The 22,604-nt window shown below is 38.7% G+C and overlaps 1 protein-coding gene across 2 annotated transcripts in view; it reads left to right on the forward strand.

The window, feature by feature from the left end:
- Adgrb3 (adhesion G protein-coupled receptor B3) overlaps nucleotides 1-22,604 on the forward strand; it is a 729,546-nt gene that overhangs the window by 467,543 nt on the left and 239,399 nt on the right. The gene's annotated exons all lie outside the window — the stretch shown is intronic.

Consider the following 22,604-nt stretch of genomic DNA (forward strand, 5'->3'; position numbering starts at 1 on the left):
AGTAATTTCTTTCAATTCTTTTTTTTCTTTTAAACGATTTTTTTTATTGAGAAAAGGAGAAAAAAAAAACAAGTTTCCACCTCCTCCCAGCCTCCCATTTCCCTCCCCCTCCTCCCCCCCTACGCCCCCTCCTCCCACCCTTCTCCCCCTACCCCCACTCCTTTCCCCCTCCCTCTCCAGTCCAAAGAGCAGTCAGGGTTTTCTGCCCTGTGGTAAGACCTAGGACCTCCCCCCTCCGTCCATATCTAGGAAGGTGAACATCCAAACTGGCTGGGCTCCCACAAAGCCATCACATTACGTAGGATCAGACCCCTGTGCCATTGTCCTTTGCGTCTCATCAGCCCTCATAGTTTGCCATGTTCAGAGAGTCCAGTTTTATCCCATGCTTTTTCAGTCACAGTCCAGCTGGTCTTGGTGAGCTCTCAATAGATCAGCTCCACTGTCTCAGTGGGTGGGTGCATCCCTCGTGGTCCCGACTTCTTTGCTCATGTTCTCCCTCCTTCTGCTCCTCATTGGGACTCAATTCTAAGAGATAATTTATCCAAGTGTGTCTCCATCTTGGATTAAATTTATGGGCTTTCTGCTCACAAATATCTCTACAACTTCTAACACCTAGATAGATATATTCACACAGACTAGTTAAATATCACTCACAGTTAATCTCAACCATCAAATCCATAACTGTAAAAACCAAAAAAGAGAGCGGGGATGTACCTCAGTGGGAGAGCACATGTTTAGCAGGCACAAGGCAAAGCAAATAACCGAGCACTCACCACCATCACCCATAACAAAAAACATTTAGAAAATTTTCATTATCATTATGAGCCACCAAGTTCATTTTATTTATTATCACACTTATTTGATCTTCCAAATCAGGATATGGGCCATTACCTATGGATTAATTTCATATAGGATATGCTTACATCAATAGTATTTTCACAGGAATATACTTGAAACAAATCAAATTTCACTTTTTTTTTTTATTTTTTGAGACAGGGTCTCTCTAACTCCGGGTGGCCTGGAAGTTATTATGTAGTACAGGCTGGCCTCAAACTCATAGAAATCTGTCTGCCTCCCTCGTACTGGAATTGATGATGGGTATTATGATGAGCACCCCACCAAACTTTTCTCTCCTGCCTTTATGTTTGTGTGTTATTGAAGATGGTTGTCTTGGTTACATTTCTTCTACTGGTGTGAAGAGACACCATAACCAAGTCAGTTTATAAAGGAAAAACATTTAATTGGGGTTTGCTTACAGTTTCAAAGGGTTAGTCTGTGATCACATGGCAGGAAGCATGGTAGCAAGCTTGTACAACGCTGGACCAGTATCTGAGAGCTTACACATTGGAGGTAGAGAGAATGAGATGGTTCTGGTGTGGGCATTTGAAACTGTAAAGGCCACTCTGATGACACATCTCCAACAAGGCTCAACCTCCTAAACCTTCCTCCAAATAGTTCTACTAACAAGGGAGCAAGTGTGCAAACATGAACCTATGGGGCTATTTGTATTCAAACCACTACAGTGGTATTCTTTTTATTTTAATTTTTGCTATTTCTAATTTTACATCTCCGTGACTGCCGGTGAGAACGGTGGAGTTGGGTACCCAGGAGCTACACCTGTGGTGGTTGTAAGCTGTCTGACCTGAGTGCCTGGAGAGAAATTCGGGTCCTCTGAAAGAGCAGTATCTTCCTTTAACATGGAGCTGTCTCTTTATCCCTGAAGATGGTATGCTTAAGCTACAATCGCAAACGTGGATTCTTTAGTCGTCTGTTATATGAAAAACGGCGTGCCCTGTACTCTATGCAAATAGCCCTTTGTTTCAAAGCTTCCCATTTGTCTCTGTTGTGGCAGTGTCTGAGCTGTGTCCTGTCTTTATATGTCTGCTTTTGATCTCTGACTCCTGTTAAATCTGATCATTGTATGCAGGGCAATCTGACCCATATACTATACAAATTGCTTTTAAGATATGAAGCCTCAAGATCAGATAATGTTGAAATCTGCCACAACAATTTCTCTGTGCTCTCTGTTCCACAGAGTGTAATTACCTCTCTTATAAATTATATAAGGTCTCGATGACTATGTTGCTTTTAAAACTTTATGAAAGGAAAAAAATGCTTTCTTAAATTTTAGGAGGATGATGCTTTTAATTTTAGAAATTAAATACTGATATCCACTACTAAATGGTCACTTTCTGCCAAAAATGTGTGTGTGTGTGTGTGTGTGTTATCTAAAGAAAATGACTGGTGACCCCATTCTTTCACTTATTTATGGGTTGTGGTTTTACACTACTGAACACAAGTAGAATCTGCCCTTCTGGCAAGCTTCCCAAACTATCTGAAAATAATTCAATTAGTGAAACTGACCCTTTATTTAGCTAGTGAATGAGGATATGGTAGTATGGTTATTTTCCTAGATTTAAAACTGCAAATTCAGCTTCTAGTACAGTTTCTGTTCATAATTGAGAGGCTAGGGAAAAAAACTATTTGGTCTTTCTATGTCTTACTTTTCTCTGTTATAAAATGAATATGTACTATTTATTCATCAAATGTATATAGAAATAAATGTACAACAAAAGCACTACTGGGTCATAGCATTATAAACATATGGCCTTTTCCTCTTTTTTTTGTAACTAGAGGAATGTTCTTTTATTCTAAAATAGGAAAAACCTTCACTTACTTGCTGTGGGAGCTCCTTCCGCTCCTTCAGCCAATAGCCTTTAAGATACCAGCCCAGTCGGGTGTGGTCTCTTAAAAAACAGTTTTTAAAGCAAAAGAGACCATGCCCAAGTGGGCTGGTATCTTAAAGACTATTGGCTGAAGGAGCGGAAGGAGCTCCCACAGCATTTACTTACAATCCCCAAGTGTGTGTGTGTGTGTGTGTGTAAACATGTGGCTGTTGGTGCACTTGCCTTAGATTACATGTATGAAGAACAGAAGTTCATGTCTGGTGTTTCCCTCTATTGACTTCACATTCGTTTCAGAGACAGGGCTGGTGAGCTGGCTCTGTGAGTAAAGCACTTGCCCAGCAAGCCTGATGACCAGAGTTCAAACCCTGGAACACACGAAAACTAGGTAGGACAGAACTAAGTCTATGAAGTTGTGTTCTGATTAGTGTTGTAGCATGTGTGAAACAAACCACACAGGTAAAACATACACACATGCACACACACATGTACATACTTAAAAATAAAAATGTTTGAAGGGACATAAGTCACATCGAGACTGGCCTATAGATTCCCTGGATCACCTTACATCTGCAACACTGTGGTGACAGGTATACAGCACAGTGTCAAGGCTTGAGACTGTAGGTCACCAAATCATCTTGTATCTGCCTAACCTAAACCTGGTCACAGGCTTACAGCATCGTGCCAAGGCTTCACTTGGGTACTAGAGATCCAGGGTGGGCTCTCCTTGATTACTGAACTGCCATCTTCTTTGTATTTTTTTCAAAAGATTTTTGATATTAAGGACACCATGATATCAAGACAAGAACCAGCTTTTCAATCTGTAAGCCTTAAAATGTGTGTCAGCTGCCTGCTATGGTGGCCTGACTCTTAGTGTGAAGTAAACCCACAGATTAGACCTCCTGGTGTGGCATCTAGATGCAGATGCCTTCAAAATTCTCCTTTAGCCCCATGTTGTAGATCTTCCAGGATAAGAAGGATAGGGCCTGAACTTTAAAGAGTCGGCATCAGATTCCATGCAAACAATTTATCTGTTTTAATAACAGCCCCAGTCACACTCTTGAAAGTAAGAAACTGAATTCACTCTGTGTGTGGTCTCTACAAAGTTAAAATGAATTCTTCTCTTACTTAAGACTTTTTTTTTTTTTTTCTGAGACGGGCTCTCAATAGGCAAAGCAGATTAGCCTTCAGTTTGCTAGTGTGTAGCCCATGCTGGCCTCGATTTGTTATTTTCCCCTTCAACTTACCAAATGTTGGGATTCATCTCCCAAATCCTGGCTTTACAGGAACACCTCACCATGCTGAGCAACATACTCCTAATGGTCACTGCCACCTCGCTGTTTATTAAAAAGATGATCTAAGAGCCGTCACTTTATTTGAAAGCCAAACTGATTTCTGGATTTTTAACCACATTGATTTTACTTTGAAAATTTCATATCCAAAGCCAATATGACAAAAATCTAAAGCTTAATTCATTTATTAAAATTTAAGGCAAAAGTTTAATACAAAAGGGCACTCAGCAAATCTGGTGGTTCATGATTTAAAGATAATTACTCCTTAAGAATAATTCAGATAATTTAAAATGTTCCTTTTCTGATATTGATGTATGGTGATTATAAGAGCAGTTTATTCCTGATTCTGTGTTTTGCCTTTGGTAAATCACACAGATATACACCAGCTAACACTGCAAAGTGAAAAAAACTTCAGAAATCATTGATCCCAGGCTTGAAGCCAAGCAATCTATTTTTAGTACTCTCTCAACAAAGAATACAATAAACATGTAAATGGAATGGTGCTACTTTGGCCTAAGATCATTTTTTAAAGTATAAATTTGGCGTTGTTTAAATTGGCTTTCAGATGGTCTTTAGACAACTTGGATACTTTAGGAGGGTCCTCATATCTTAGTTTCACGTTAATTCTAATACCCACATTTCTTGAAGCTCTACAATACCTGTCTTTGATTAAAATCTAAGGATCGACGTAATATATGTTCCATGCCAGGGTGCTGAATTAGCACTCTGTCAATTGGGTCTCGCTATGCCTTCTTGCAACTGATAACCGGTTCTTTTCAGGTTGTGAATCTTGTCTTCCAGGCTCTGCTTAGAGTAGGTGATTCAACTTCCTGGAACACCACTAGACTACAAATTACTTATGAATCCAGAGGTGTGTTTTCTGGCTTTTGTGTTCACCATCAGAACTTCACTGGGTAGGCATACAATGGTGTCTAATTCATAAGTGAGTGACGCTGAAAGGGAAAAGAAAAGTTGCTTGACTAGATCTATATTATAACAAAAATTTGAACCAGGGCAGCTCTTGAAATATGTCTCCTGCTGTCTACGAACTTGAGGAGGGCAGGGATTCAGCGTATGTATCATGAATCAAACATGTTTCCATGGAAACTGATACTTCTTGAAACAGTAGGTAATGTACGTGAGATTAAAACAGAGAAGAGAAAGAGTTTAATAAAGAAGTTGGGAGGTAGCATCAGAAAGAGACAAAGGATTAACAAATGACACAGGAAAACAAATAGCCCAGGTGATGGCATTGCTGGTCAATAAAGCAGTTAGAAAGAACTTGAGACAGAGCCCCAGGTGCAAAGGAGATTAAATAGAAATATCCTTTGAAGCTCTATTGATGAACTGCGGATAGTCTGACACATTGAAAATAGAAAATTTCTAAATTTCTTTCTTTAAAAGGTTCCATGCCACAGGTAGCTGCTAATGTTCCAGGCTGGATTTGCTAATCTCCTAGCTTCTCAGTGGTAGCCTCAGCTCATATCCAACACCCAGGAAGTCACTTCACTGGGCTTCAGCTGCTGGTGTTGCCACTGGTCAGCGAGTCCTTCTGTTGTACAAAACAGAAAGAGAAGCCTGCTCCTCCAGGCCTTCTCTTTGGTGCAGAACACCCCCGGCCCTCTCCTAGAGCAGCTTTCTTAACTTTTCTGGGCCATTTTCTGTCAGGTCTTATAGCATCTGGTTCGTTGCGAAGCGATCGGAATTCCCTTGCTTTAGTTCATAAGCAGCAGGGATGTAAAAACTTGGATGCCTAAGATTGCAATCGTAGATCCGGTGACTGGTGAGAACCTGCTGCAAGCATTTACGTCTGACTTGGCATGGGAAAAAGGAGGACGAGTTTGTGGGCAACCTTTATAAAGGCACTAATCACACTCCAGAGGTCACTGTCACACATTATTCTCTGCAGAAATTCCACCTCCTGAATGAACACATTATATGTTAGAATTTCTACATGGGATATTTTGAAGATACAGCTATGCAGACCATAGAATCTTTTTCTCTTACTTAGCAGGTCGTCTTCTCTAGATCACTGTGCCTAATTTGTAGGCCGCTCCTTTCCACATGAGATTTGGGTGACCACATACTTGACATAACTATTTTTTCTGGAAGTGAGAGGTTACTCTTCTGAATTAAGTAGACCTGGGCACCCCACCCCCACACATGTGTACAGACAGACAGGCACCTCCCACACACATATACATGCATGCGTGCACACACGCGCACACACACACACACCTTTACTACTCTGCCAGGACTGTCTCCTTCTTTTAGATTTGCTGTTTTCTTTCCCTTGCTTTCCTTTGCTCTGATTCTGGGGATTGAATTTTGAGCCTTTTTTGTGCATGTTAAGCAAGGTGTTGTAATGTTGAGATTTAACACTTTCTTTATTGGTGGCTCCTTTTAGGCCAACAATGGTCTGGAGTTTTGGCCCTCCATTACTGAATTGCACTTCGGCCCTATTTAAATGTATGAATTTTTTTTTCTTTCTGCACTTAGATGCACTTTTGATTTTAGATGATCTGTGTACTTAATTAGTTTATTTATTTCAAATTGTAAATGTAACAAAGTCTACTGTAAACCAGTATTCTGACCCTTTCCTGCACACTTGTTAGATGTCTTCCTGTCCTCTTCATTTTCCCACTATTATTTTATAACACTATTTTAATTTTTAATCCTTACTTTCGTTGGTTTTTGTTTTTTTTTTTTTTTTTGGTTTTTTTCGAGACAGGCTTTCTCTGTAGTTTTGGAGGCTGTCCTGGAACTAGCTTTTGTAGACCAAGCTGGTCTCGAACTCACAGAGATCTGCCTGCCTCTGCCTCCCAAGTGCTGGGATTAAAGGCGTGTGCCACCACCGCCCGGCTCTTACTTTTGTTTTTAAATGTTATATATATGAACATTATTAATATATTCTCATTTGCTCATTTTTCTTTTCATATTTCATTCCTGCCTATAATTCAATTTTCTATTGCTTGAGATCCATTTTTACTCATTCTTTTTCGTAGAAAACCCTACAAGAAGCTTCTCCTAGTTTTTCTCCAAATACATTTTTATTCAGTGTTCACTATTGAATGTTGTAGGACGTAGGACTTTGTGTTAGAGCTCTCCAATTTTTGATGGCATTTTTAATGAAAATAAAATCTCCAGATGAAAATTAGGCACTATTAAAACAGAATGATGTTTGAAAAGAAGCCATGAATCTCAAATGTTGGAAGAAAGCCATTAATTATTTTGAAATTAAAGTCTAATATAAATTCATTTGAAATTAGGAAAAAGAAGTGTTTAACTCAATACCTTTCAGCCTAAGATATTTAATTAGAAATCATGGAATTATTATAGAGGTCAAATAGTAGACCACTGAAAGCTAATATTGAAAATCACCTTTAATTAAAATTGGAGGGTGATATGACAGTGAATACTCTCATTATGTGTAGAACCAAAGAGAAGAAAATGTTTTTTAAGTTTGGACACAAGTCTAGCATAATAGTCTAAATAATAATAACTATTATTATTTCTAGAATTAAATGCATGACATTACTTTAAATTGGAAAGCTCACAGTTTTAGAGTAAGAATGTCCAAGATTGGAATTGTTTCCGGGAGTTTTGGCTAAGGTCAAGTAAAGGTCCTAAATTGGACATCCTTTTCCCAATTAGTCTCAGTGAGGGTCTCACAGTGGTGTTAGGAATTTGTAGGGATCCAGGAATTCAGAAGTGTGCTCAGCATGTACTCTTTCTACAGTAGTTCCCTCACAGAAGCCAGCTATGTCCGTTCAGAAGTACATCAGCCTCTTCTGAGGGCAACCCCTCCAAGGCACTAGCCGCCTTTCTTGAGACTGCACCTCAGCCAGCACACTGGGGATGAACCTTCTAGCACATGACTCTTGGATGGACACAGACCACTTGCAAACCATAGCCAAGTCTCCGGTATGTAAGTCCAGTGTCCATGCACCTGTTCACGGAGTCAGCAGAAGGATTTATATGGACTATATGAAAATTGTTACTCTTAAATATACATTAAACTTTTGCCATGCTACAGTCTACTATATTCCTATCGTTTATTCTATCCCCGTGTATGATTTTTACCACTAACTCAACATCCCTTCCCTGGGGCCTCAAGTTGTTCCACCTTCTCCTGACACATCTTCTTCACCACTGTCGCTTCTGCGAATTTTAGAACCCAGTTTCTACTGGACATTACGCACTTATTGTTGTATCAACTGCTGTGAGGGGTATTATTTTGCCACTTGTACTATGAGAACATGCCTAGCATTTTTTTATTTCTCTTTAACCACAAGGAACTTCACTTGTTATTTCACACAACACAGATGACCCTCAGTGTGTAGTAAAAGCTAAGCAGTTTCGAAAGCGGGGATAAGGCAAGGGTAATTTCTGTCCTAACTTAGTGAGATCATCTGTGAGGGGACACACATACAGATCCAAAATAGTTTGGGATCGATTTTAAAATAATATGTAAATGTACAGACAAAAGAATAATCTACGCTGGCTAGTTAGGCTTCAAAGGAATTTGAAGAGCAACATCTCTGTAAACTACAGGATCCAGAGAAGGTTGACTAGGTTTTAGTAAACATTTTTTCTAAGATTAAATGTTGCTTTGCAAAACACCCTGTGTATAGTGTCATTTTTCTTCTCTTCTGAAGATTGTGTGTTCACATAGATATTAAAACAATAGAAAGCTTTCTATAATAATAATAAAAATAATAATTATTATAATATAAAATTCCAAATAAGTAATGTCTCTGATTGTGTTAAGAAATGATTCTTATAGATCATTTTAAACTTTTTATTTTCTTTTTTCATCTGGAAGTAGCCTAACATATGTAAATACTAATTGGAAAAAAAAATCGTGATCATACTTGATTGGTTAAGAATTTTGATGCATTAAAACAAGCTCTAAATTGTGTTTTTAGATTTTTAACTGGTGACATTGATACCAAATAAGTTTCATGAAAATACAATCTGTAGGCTAGTTCTAACAAATAAATTGTAGTTATCTTTTTAAAAGCTTCTTTTAATTTAACCAATGCATTGTCATTTTAATCAAAAAAGGCTTTTCATAAATTAATTTCTGTGTATTAATTTGTAAATACAGACAAAATGACATATTTTTCATACCTTTTTAAAATTTTCTTGTCTTGGCTCAAAGAACTTGGCACATTAAAGTATATTAATTACTAGGAATTTAAAGTTTCTTGTGACTAAATGATGACAAAGCAGCAATTTCAACTCTAACTTAAAAAATTCAGAAATATATATATTTTTTGCATCATGGTTATTCTTATAGTTTGTATAATAATGGCCCGACAGGTTCATATATTACAATGCCTAGTCATAAGGGAGTGACATTATATGAGAAGGAGTAGGAATGTAGCCTTGTTGGAGGAAGTGTGTCACAGTGGGTGAGCATTAAGGTTTCAAAGCCCATGCTGGACACAGTTCTCTCTCTTCCTGTATTCTGTGGATAGGATGTAGCTCTCAGGATGTTACTTCAGTGAAAAGGGAGAGTGGGGGGCGTGGGGAGCGGCATGCTTCCTGCTGTGATGATAATGAACTAAACCTCTGAAATCTTAAGCAAACTCTCAGTTAAATACTTCCTTTTTGAATAGTTGCCTTCATGATTTTGTCTCTTCATAGAAAAATAAACAATAACTAAACTTAAATTACCGAAAAGTCTATTTGAGAGTAAAAGTTCCATAATAGACAAAAAAGAGACTATGGGGACAATTAGGGCAATAGAAAAAGTGCCAAGTGTTAAATCTAGAAACGTCATAATAGGTTAGACTTTAGCAATAAATAGGAAGAAAAACAAAGTTTTCCTTCTACAAGATATCCCATGTATAGTTGAATGAAATGCAAGGAAATACACTGAAGCACAACTTTGATTTTGTCATCAATGAAGAAAAAAGACAATGACAGTGACTGAAAAATCAGTAATACATGGTGTCACTTTCCTAGTATGTTCTTTAGCAAGGGTTTTAGAAATATTATGAATATATTCAATTATGAATATGAAATATGCACAGATATATGTGTGTCAAAATTGAGTTCAAAACATAACTCCTCTCTCAGTTGTCTTTTTGTATATAAAATAACACCTTTTTCCAACAGAAAATATTTTTATTCTTACTATTTATCTTTGTTAGGATTTTTTATTTCTGTGAAGAGAGACCATGGCCATGGCCTTTCTTATATAGGAAACCATTTAATTGGGGCTGGCTTACAGTTTCAGAGGATTAGTCCATTACCATCATGGCAGGAAGCATGGCAGCATCTAGGCATACATGGTGCTAGAGAAGGAGCTGAGAGTTAGATCCACAGGAAGAGACTGTGCCTCTAGATCTAGCTTGAGCTTCTGATACCCCAAAGCCCACCCCCAGTGATGCACTTCCTATAATAAAGCCACACCTACTCTAACAAGGCCATGCCTCCTTTGAGCCAATAGGACTATTTTATTCAAACCACCAGATCATCTGACTAATGTAACAATGCTTCATTTTTCTCTTTCTTCTGTCTTATTGTAAGTTCTCTTTATGCCTTGAATGAGAAAGCAAAGCTGATGGATAGGTGTAGTCACTTCAAACTCCATTCTGCATTTGGTGTGGCTTCTTAATCATTTCCCCTTTTATTTACACAGACTTATTTTGCTTTCAAGCTGCATTTTTTCCTTTTCCAGTAAGTTATATTTTAATACATGTTCAACAACTTCCTTCCTTTGTTATTGGTTCACCATGTTACATGACTTGCCAAGGATATATTTCCCGTGGTTGGTTAGGTGTTAAGGTTGACTGCTTTATTCTGTAATAGATTAGAAGCAAGCACACATACAAATCAGTCTTAGTAGCTTTAAGTCATTTCTGAAACTACGATACTGAGTATATTAATAACAAATGGCAATATCTATTAAAAATAACCTCAGTATAAACTGATTCAAATGAAATGAGTATCTTTCTCTTTCTTTAAAAATAGAGCAGGTAGGTAAGAGGCTGATAGGATAATATGCCTCCAGATTGCATTGAGCATCCAGGCTGATGGACACATTGGCAATATTACTGACAGCACTCCAGCTTGCTCTCTGGTCAGATGCACTGAAGTAATAGAAAGTAAGACACCAAAGCAAATATGGAAGGTTAATTGGCATGGGCCCAGATGAGACAACCATTACTTCCATGTACTTATTATCAAAAGTGTCAAGTGACCATACGGCACTTCAAGGGAGAATCTGGAAAACTTCATCAACTTGGAGAAAAATGCAGAATACCTTGCAATCTACCACACCTAGTTTTCATAACAGCATAGACTCAAAACTGGGAAAAGTGGAGTAAGAAGTCATGCCCTCTATTCAAGTCCATGGTGACCTAGGTAATCCTCCAGTATATCCATTTGTACCAATTTCCAAGATTGTTTGGGAGCTCAGCATTGCTGTGTCATAGTTCTGACAGGTTACTGCCTTTATTCTTCACAGACGACTGGCGAACTTACTCAGTGGCAGCCAATATTTAAGTATTCACCCAAAATTAGAGTGAGATTTAAAACAAACTTTAATAAGCTTTATTCAGTGGCAAGTTACTCAAGGTTTTCATAAGTTTTCTCCTTGGAGGCGGAAGCTGGCTCACTATCAGGTTTCTGGTGGTTAAAATGAGTTATCAGATACAATGAGTGCTTTTTTATTGGAGGTGCTATTTTTTTCTTCCCTGAATTTCAAATTAATGAGATTTATAATATAAAGTTTCTAAAATGCTGTTTAACAAATTATTATAAGAAATAAGAATGTTTCACTGTAGAGCTGGTATTAATACTGAAAGGGAGAACTATATGAAGAAACTCACATCATAATTCAAGTGACTAAGGAAAGCAAAGGTTACAAGAGGAAAAATATTAATGTGAGAAAATTGCTTTATACTCATCAGAAGACACTAGAGGGAAAGATTGCTCGACTCAAAAATTAACTAGTATATAGCTGGAGTCAGAGCAGCAGACCTTATTCCCTAGTTTACTCTAATTCCAAGAGTTTCCATTTGAAGACACTCAATACAAATCAAGTACAAGGCTGTAAAATAGACCTTTTCACCAGTCCTGCCATTCTTCAATATGCCTGGTAGTTTGTACTTAAAAATATTTTTCATACCATATATTCTGATCATATGTGTCCTCTCTGCCAGCTCTTCCCAGCTTCTTCCCATTTCCCTGCCCACTCAACTCCATGCCCTTTCTTGCCCTCTGTGTTTAAAACACAAACTTATAAAGCAAATGTGTAAGAGTCAAAGAGGACTAACACAAAGACCCACAATTGAACAATGTGTAGAAAATGAGAGATTTTGGAGCACTCGGTCCTAAATGGATTGTCTTCATTGAACCTTCTCTTCTGGGTTCGAGGACTCATGTGGAAGAGGAGGCGAAAAGATAGTAAGAGACAGAGGGCATGGATTAATCCAGACAGAACCCTCTCAACCAGCAGGGCTACAAATGAATTCACAGACATGGTGTTCACTGTACATGAACAGTACAGGTTCAAGCCAGAAGGGATCAGCGCTGAGACAGGGAAAAGGCCACGGGCTCCAATCTCTGACAAGAGGTTATCTGTAATTGGAAGCACTTTGCAAAGGGAATGAGTCTTTACCAATGGACTCTCTCTGAGTACATTCACCACATACTTCGGGCTTTGCTCATGCCCAGAGGTAGATGGCTAACAAAATGAATTCTGGAATATTTTTGTAGACATTTTCTCATATTGATTTGTTTGGGCGTTTCTGTGAATTATTGGTCTTTTGCTTGTTATTTTGTTTTCCAATTTTGTGAAGTGTTTGTATGTTTGTGTGTATTGGGTTGTGTGTGATTTTTTTTTGCCATGCCTTTTATGTTTGTCAGAATTTCTCATAACTCCCTCCCTCTGCCTCTCACTCTATGGGATATTTGATTGTGCATAGTGGGGCAGAACTTCCCTAAGTCAGGGCTACCTAAAGGGCTCCCTTTCAGCCTGTTCCTGTGTGCTGACCCCTATTCCCTCATCACTCCCCACCATCAACACTCATCTGCCCTGGGGGTACTCCCACAGAAAGAATCTGTAAACACTCAAATGGCAGTACACAAATGGAACCAGTTGATGTGAGTACTGCTCCATTAGCTCTGTCAGTAGGAAAGAATGCCTGCCAATGCAGGTATTTCAATCATACTTCATTGGGGAACTATTTTATTGTGTGTATATCCTCATTGTTAGGACCGTATATCATCTTGATACATCTGCATTGTATATGAAGAAATGACTTTATTGTTAGATTCCCAATGAAAGAGAGTAATTTATGAATTATGTAGAAATGAGAAGAAAAAGAGATACTAATAAGTTCCTATTTGACTCTTAAATCTTACTGGCCTTTCTAAGTATTTTATGTTACTAAATTAGCCCTCTTAGAAAAGCCTTATGGATTTTTCAGCCCTTAGGTTTTTAAGTTACGTGAGTTGCAGAAACTTCCCCACTTGTAAGTAGGGAATGAGTTCAGAGCACAGATTTGAGATCATCTTCGATAGAGCCGTTACTAGCTGGAGTATCAGCTATATAGAAATGAGGCTTCTCGACCTCAAGGTTATCTAATTGCTTAGTAGTGCGGCATAGACAAGAGGAGCCAGTTTTCTTGTGTGCATCCCAAACTGCCCCCTGTAAAAGAAACCCAGTGATTCATCACATCTGCCATTGTACAACACGCTCTCTTTCAAAACTTGCCCATTCAGCATCTTGGCCTCTCAGGTGCAAGCATAGCAGCCTGGAAAATTTGGAAAGAATTGAAACTAAGTAACAACATACTAATTGGTGTGCGAAAGCCTTAAATTTATTTGCTGAGACCAAGACCCTGATAATAAATAGGTCAGTTCCTAAGAACTTTAGCTGGATTCTGCCTTCATTTAGAGCATAGGAAAAAACAAACAGAAAATGCAGGCTCACTTGATCATGTCCTAGGTTAGGATATGTGCACACTTGAACAAAGGTACCCACTGAGAAATCACCCTTCAGTGTACCCGGTGAGATATATCAAGGGCATCGCTGTTCATTTGTCTTGCTTGTCATGGGCGAGGGAAGTACCTAGCACAACTCAACTCAAGACCATTCAGTGTGTCACTTGGGATTTTAGGAAGGTGCCTAACCATCATTTCACCATCACTGTGAAATATTCTGGGCACAACCAATAACTTCCTTGTGGGCACTCTATCCTTCTTTTAATCAAAAGCATGCATTTGTGGGCAGTTGGTCAGGCCTTAGATTGTCTTCTACAGATGTATTGAGACCAAGTTATGAGCCTACATAGGGAAGATACCTCATGTTCTAACTTAATTAGCTTCAATCCTTAACCAAGTAAACTAATTGACCATAGTTGTCTTTTCCAAGAAGCCTTGCCTGCAGCAATCACATACAGCAGTAGAGAAAAGACTGGTGCCCTTGGATTATGCAAATCACAGAGGGCCATCATAGGCCACAGTCAATTTCTAAGGCCATTCTAAATTAACCTCCAAAGGGGGGGGGGGAAGAGGTATGAGGACAGATCGATTTAACTACTTGAAATTTTCCTTGTGGAACATGCTCTGATTAATGACACTCAATAAATAGAATTCCTGCCGAAATCAAGATCAAAGTATAGTGTTGGAAAATTTAATTTCTTTTAACATTTTGTTAATGATTGGTCTTCGTCCAGTCACTGATGCCGAACCCATCAATACTGATATTATGTCTCCTTGAAGCTGAAATATCCCTGGCAGGATTTTATGAACCTTTAAGTCAGTATGTAAAATGGAATTAGGATTCAGTCGCTAGTCACCCTGCTTCTTGCTAGCTGCTCATGCACAATTTCCAACTGCTTCAGACTTTGGTTGTTTTCCTGGGGTGCTGCATTTGCAAGTCCTTGCAGCTTTGTAGCATTTCCTCATGTACCAGGCACTATGGGAAGTAGCTTTTGCTCCTCCTAGAAAGCTGCAGAATTACCTGTGGCTTCTTCATTGTGTTAGATGCTTATGTGGACATTTTCTGGACACCCTTAAGAAATAACATTCCCCCAGCACACACACCCTGATTCATTCTTGCTTCCCAAACCATTTTCCTTAGTATTTACTGCCCAAACCCTGTGTGTATTTCTTATTCATCCTACTTATTAATTTCCCCTTGCTACTACAAAAGGTGTGTGTGTATTTCTTTTTTTATTTATATTTATTAAAGATTTCTGCCTCCTCCCCGCCACCGCCTCCCATTTCCCTCCCCCTCCCCCAGTCAAGTCCCCCTCCCTCGTCAGTCAAAAGAGCAATCAGGGTTCCCTGCCCTGTGGCAAGTCCAAGGACCACCCACCTCCATCCAGGTCTAGTAAGGTGAGCATCCAAACTGCCTAGGCTCCCCCAAAGCCAGTGTGTGCAGTAGGATAAAAACCCATTGCCAATGTTCTTGAGTTCTCAGTAGTCCTCATTGTCCACTATGTTCAGCAAGTCCGGTTTTATCCCATGCTTTTTCAGACCCAGGCCAGCTGGCCTTGGTGAGTTCCCGATAGATCATCCCCATTGTCTCAGTGTGTGGGTGCACCCCTCACGGTCCTGAGTTCCTTGCTTGTGCTCTCTCTCCTTCTGCTCCTGATTTGGACCTTGAGATTTCAGTTCTGAGCTGAACAGAGAATTCTCAACAGAAGAAGTTCAAGTGTGTGTGTATTTCTATGTTTATACAAATATCATCCCAGCCTACAAGAAGGAAAACCTGCGTCCTTCAATATGACCTTCGAAGTTCTTTATGCTCTGTCCCACATGATTTTCCTCTTCACTGTTTCATCTAAAACAGTGCCTGTCATAAAGTCAGTGCTTATGAGATGTTTCTTTAGATACATGAAATTCATGTCTCTTAACACCCCTTTCTAGGGACTCTTCTCCACATATTTTTAATACTGTAAAGAGTATGCCTATTATATTATTCTAAAATGCGCAACAACAGCTTATAATGTACTTTATTTTTGCTTTTTAAACAAAAATCTTTTGTGATAAGGAAAGGATAATCTTATTTATTTCAAGCTTAAAATCTGATTTTTATGTTTCTGAAATTCACAAGTTATTCTATAATGATTCCCTCAAAACTGATGACTCTTGAGGAGCCATTGCTTCTTGTAGCTTCCACGGCATCCATCGACAAATCTTGAAAAGATAGTGTTTAAATTCATGTCTCAAATGTAACGCTCCTTAATGCAAATCAAGTATGAATTTATTAGAAACCATTAGTGGGATAAATGTTCCCCTATTATGTAAATCTGCGCCTTTAATCTGAAATGTGGAAAGCGAATTGCTTGGTAGAATATCTAATCTGCAATTCTGTAATTAGGAGAGCAGGTGCTTAATCACAGGTGCTGTCAATTTCTTGCCCCTCATCTCAGGAACACAAATAGCTAATTCTATGCCTCCCAAGTCAGCCACAAGGCAGTTGTGTTGGGAATACCATTTTTAAGTCCACCAGCATGGTTAGTGCCTGAAGACATGACAGAAGTAGGCATGTGGTTTTGTTTTCTAAATATCAAATTGGCGCGTCACAGCAATGTATATTATACGTGTGTATGTGTGTGAAGGTGTGCATACACATGGGTGTTTGTGTGTGTGTGTCTGTGTGTGGCATTTGTATGCACTTACTTTTCTTGAGGTGGGAGGTCTTTTGAAATAGGGTCTTACTCTGTAGTCCTACATAGCTGATTTTGAAACTCGCTGTACTGCCTACACCAGTCTCAAAATCTGAGGCCATCCTTCCATTCTAGCCTTCTTTGTGCGGGATGCCAGGCTTGAGCCATGCTGGGTTTTATTCTTGTGTAAAATGTTACCAACAATGTTAGGCTGAGTGTCTAAAAGCTAGTGTAATAGGCAGAGGAATTACGATTTTCTACAACTTTCAGTACAGTATTGTAGCAGCATAACAAAGAAATATAAATGACCTTGTTTTATAGCAAGGCACTACAAACTGATACTAAATTGAGATATAGTATTACAGATAAAATGTATGCAGATATAATGACTCATGTTAATCAAAAAAAAAAAGATCCTTTGTATCACGATGGTTAAGTGGTTAACTAGGAGATCTAGAATGGCAAGTGGATGCTCTGTTCAGCATCTTACTTGTTTTCTATCAACCACATCACAGTGTTAAGGAAAAGATTATAAAATGTGCTCAAGAGTTGAGCTTGGAGTCATAGTCAATATCATAGAATGATATAAGTGAATTCTGCAGGAGGGATTCTCCAAGATACAAAGTGTTTGATTGATTTTGTTAGAAATATTTACTTTTCATTTTACATAGCAACCCCAGTTCTTCCCCCTCACTCCCCTTCTCCCACCTCCTTCCCCTTCACATCCCTCTATCCACTCCTCAAACGGGGTAAGGCTTCTGTGAGGAGTCAACAAGTCTGGCACACCAACATGAGATAGGGCCAAGCCCCCCTGCAATGTATCAAGACTGAGCAAGGTATCCCACCTGGGATATGTCCTGATGCCACTGCCAGCCCTCCCCTACCTGTGCCCCCAGATCAAGTTATATAACTGTCACCCACATTCAGAGGGTATAATTCAGTTCCATGCAGGTTTCCCAGCTCTCTGTCCATAGTCTGTGAGCTTTTTTGTTCATATGATCCCTCCTCTCTCTCTTCAACTGAACTCCAGGAGCTCAGCCCAGTGCTTGGCTGTAGATCACTAAATCTGCTTCCGTCAGTTTCTGGATGGTAGGTTCTATACTGACAATTAGGGTAGGCACTAGTCTGATTAAAGTGGAAGACCCTTTCAGACACCCTCTCCACTATTGCTAAGAGTCTTAGCTGGTGTCATGGTTGTGGATTCTTGAGAATTTCTCAAACACCAGGTTTCTTCCTGACCCCATAGTGGCTCCCTCTATCAAGATATGTCTTTCATTGCTCTCCCTCTCTGTCCCTCCCCCAACTCTTTCTTCTTGATCACTAATGTTCCCATCCCCCAACCCTCCTTTCTATACCCCTCCCACTTTACCCAGCAGATCTTAACTGTTTTCCTCCCTAGGACTCTTCATGTGTGTCTCTCTTGGGGTTCTCCTTTCAACCTAGCTTCTGTGGATTTGTGGACTGTAGCCTGGTTATTCTTTGCTTTACATCTAATATCAACTTATGAGTGAATACATACCATGATTGTCTTTCTGGGTCTGGGTTACCTTATGTAGGATAGTTTTTTTTTCTAGTTCCATCCATTTGCCTGCAAATTTCAAGATGTCATTGTTCTTTACCACTGAGCAATACTTCTTTGTATAAATGTACCACATTACCTTTATACATTCCTAGGTCGTATTCTTCGGGCATCTAGGTTGCACATGACAGCTTATGCTGGAAAGGACGTGGAGTAAGAGGATCACTCCTCCATTGCTGGTGGAAGTACAAACTTGTTCAGCCACTTTGGAAGTCAATATGGGGGTTTCTCAGAAAATTGGGAGTCAATCTACCACAAGACCTAATAATACTACTCTTAGGACTATACCCAAAAGATACACAATAATCCCACAAGGACATTTGCTCGACTATGTTCATAGAAGCATTATTTGTAATAGCCAGGACCTGGAAACAACCTAAATATTTTATTTAAGATGGAAAATGAAGGAGTAGTGGATCTGGGAAGAAGGGAAGGGGGCACTGGGAGGAGTGAAGTGAGGGAAAACTGCAGAGGTATATGTTGTATGAGAGAATAAAAATAGATACAGAAAACTTGTAGTGGAGAGATGACTCAGTAGTTAATAGTTCTAACAGTTTTCACAGGGAACCCAAGCATGGTTCCCAGCACCCATGTAGGGAAGCTCATGATCACCAGTAACTACAGCTCCAGGAGATCACACATATTCTTCTGATATCCACAGGCACTGAATTTAAATCTACACCACACAACCCACCCCCATACACACATACCCACAATGAAAATTAAAACATCTAAAAAAATAGAGGAAATTATATAAAGACAGATTTTTTCAGTTCTCAAGTCTGTGTCAAAGATAGGATATATTTAAGAAAGACAGCATACTGTGGGACTTCAGAAGCTAACCCATGTTGAAAAATAGCAAACAACAAAGTTTTCTTTAAGAACACCTGCTTCTAATTATATGACTGACATTTAGAGAATTGTACTAGGTTTCTGAAATCTAATAACTCTAAATATTTTGAATGATAGACAAACAAATGAACTAACACAGGGGAAGGGAAGTTAGTGAAGGAAGAAAACCTCAGACACATAGAATAATGAATGAGTTGAGAGTAAGAAGATGATAATAACCAGGGGTTGATTTCTTGACTCTAAAAGATTGTTGTCATCTTTGAAAGAAAAAGAAAGTTGTTTAATCAAGGTATAAAATCATGGGTTTGTTCTAAAGAAGAGTTGAAGTTGATAGAAACTAATGTTGGGACCATATATGAATATGAGACATTTTGAATGATGTATCAGATAAATGTCATTTGACTTATCTCAGAACAGCCCACCTCTTCCCACCAGAAGGGTCAATACTACAATTTGGAAAGAATAACAAAATACTTTATAGTCATAATAGTAAAAATGGGTCTTGTATAATTTGAGTTAAACAAAATGAACTATGGTGCTGTATTCATGAACCTGATTACTAGAGACAAACATCCAAAAATCTCCCAACATTGACTTTCCTGGATCATAGTCATATTGAATATATACACCTCTTTGGACCATGGTTTGCACTTGCCTGTTGTCTCTGTTATAGTTCAATGTCAAGATTTGAGGGTAACTTAGACTTCCTATGTTGATGATGAGAAACTTGCACTGATAATCAGCAATTGCAGTAGGCAACATTACATGCCCCCTGTTCTTTGGCTCCCACATGTACCATTTTTTCTACCCAAAGACTTTCAGTGGTTTCTTATAAACTCAGACTCATTAAATTAAGTATAGATGGGTTCTTTAACATGATTTGTGTGACCTCCAGGATCTACCCCATCTCCTTCCCCAGCTCTTTCCCTTTCACCTCTGTCTGGTCATCCCAGTAGCTGCCCTCTTGTGATTCTCCTAACATCATACTGATTCATAACATCATTCCTCATGTTCCCCTTGCCAAAAATAGCTTTATCCACACACATCATCTCTTCTCTTTGTCCACTTCTGGTCACAACTCCACTTCTTACCTTATATTTCTGGAACATCCTTTTTCTACCACACACAGGACATGGTAATGGCAATTGTATTACTGAAAGTTCCCTATAGAGCACAGTATTAAAAATCAAGTACGCGCCCAATTGATTTCCTATGCCGAGTACCATGCCTCACTCACAGTAGATATCCATCATGTGTTAGTCTAAACCACACATATAACCCAATCTGTATAGAATCCCATCCATCTGCCCAAGCAGGTATTGGCTTTTACATTGTTTACCACAGTCTATGCTATTTTCTAAGATAATAGAGTCTTGAAAGTAGAGGATGATTAGCTTAAAAGTTTTTAAATTGAAGTAGCTTTGACAACTTAAAAGAGATAAACTCAACATAGAATATTGAAAATGCATTTTGCTGACATCTGGTTATTTAAGTAGCTGTGAAATGCTTAATAGACTTTACAAGTATTCTAAAATTCAAAACCTGATTCATTATATTAAAGTTGCGAGTTAAATCTCAGACAGCTAATAACCTAATATGAGAAATTGCCTCATGTGGAAGGAGATGTCCAACATATATAATAAGAAGAGAGAAAGGAATAAACTGGGTGCCTGATACCTTGTTGATGCTGGCTTCTCAGACATATCTTCCTTCCAGGACACTGTCTACATTAACTGTGAAACAAGGCAAACATCTATATTCTGATCTAGGCTGCTAGCAGGTTTTTGTTTGTTTCCATCTTCCAAATTGGAAATAATAACCCACAATATTCTGTTTGCTTCATGGGAAAACAAAGAAAAAGAATTCAGAGCATTATGCCTCTAGATGCCTCAGCAAATACCTTTTGTTCTTTATCAAGATATATGACAAATTGTAGACACTAGCAAATTTAAGCCAACAGTAATTTCAAGGGATTGTTTGAGGCTGGGATCTACTGAATCATTCTTAGAGCAGCCAACTCCCCCAACCAATTCCAATCAGTTATCCACACTCTTCCAACACTGAAGCTAACAAAGATGCAAGGCACGGAACTCTGTCATAAGGGATACTCATTTGTAGTCCAATCTGCTTCTACAAACACATACATTTCAACTGCAGTTAGAAGAAGATGGTAACAATTCCAGACAATGAAGAAATCTGCCTGGGTTTTTTTGTCATCGTTGCTCTGTTTTGTTTTCTTCTTCATTAGGAAGCTTCCAGTCAGAGAAATGTAATAGTAATTATTTTAATATTATTATTTCAATAATATCTCAAGAAAATTAGTCCCTGTTACTGAAGTAGTTTCTACATATGCTCTCCTGTTTCTTGTAGGAGTTTAATGAAAGTCATAAAATAAACATGAAACAAATTATAATTATAGCAGTATCTCTGTTTTATATATCCTTATTCATTTAATTTAAAAATATTTGCTTGATGGGCTGAAGATGTAGATAAATGATATTGTACTTGCCTGGTGCTTTAAGTCCTGAATATAATAATAATAATAATAATAATAATAATAATAATAACAACCTATTCTTAATTTCTCTCCAAAATATTAATATTGTCTTTTATAGTAATGAGAAGATCTGTTTCAATATAGACCACTGCTCTAGGTGCAATCTATACATTGATAATACATTGGCATAATTATTAACAAGGTAATTTTAGGAAATGAAAACAAGAGGAGAGTATGATAAGAAATGATTTTGTCAGCATAGCAGCTGAGAGGGCTAGAAGTTAGACTGCCTATCAGGAAAGGCCACTGTGAAGACCATTCAGTAAGTCTGGGTGATGGCCTAGAATGCTGTAAGGGTCTGGATAAGAGTGTGTGCCCCTGCACATGCAGCAGGACAGTGGCTCCAGACTATACTGCCTTTGCTCATCAATGAATGTAGAGATGCTCTGGGGTGGCTGGGACATGTTAGGTGAGGAAAGCATCATTTGAATTAGGCAGGATTTTTAGGTCATGGTAGGACATTTGGATCGTTTCCAAATACACTGAGAAGGAACATGGGGCTTTTTTTGCTAATGGACCTGGAAGACTTATTGGTTTAATTTTTTAAATGGTCTCACCAATTACTGTGTGAAGACTGGATTGCAACGTCATCTAAATAAATAAAAAAAAAGGGACTGGAGATGTAGTTCAGTTGGTAGAATGCTTGCCTACTGTGGTCCACAAATCCTGGGTTCCATTTCCAGCACTGCTCAACCTAGGTGTAGTGGTACACACCTGTAATTCTATCGCTTGGGAGGCTCACAAATTCAAAGTTACTAAACTAAGCTCGGGGAAACTGAGAAAAAAAAAAAAAGCTGAATCAAGCCACAACATTACCAATCTTTCACTCTCTTAGAGGACCAGCCTTGTAGGGGGCTTAACTTTACAATTCAGACAAGATACCTCATTTCTTTTTGTCACAGAAAAAGAGAGCCAGCAGGGAGGATCCGGCATCCACTCTACATGCAAATGAGCTATTTTTCAGATTCTCTTCCCATCCCAGGCTGTGGAACTAGGCTCAAG

This window comes from Microtus oregoni, unplaced genomic scaffold (assembly GCF_018167655.1).
Source record: "Microtus oregoni isolate MIOR12 unplaced genomic scaffold, Mior012 000007F_ref0000211, whole genome shotgun sequence".
NCBI lineage: Eukaryota > Metazoa > Chordata > Mammalia > Rodentia > Cricetidae > Microtus > Microtus oregoni.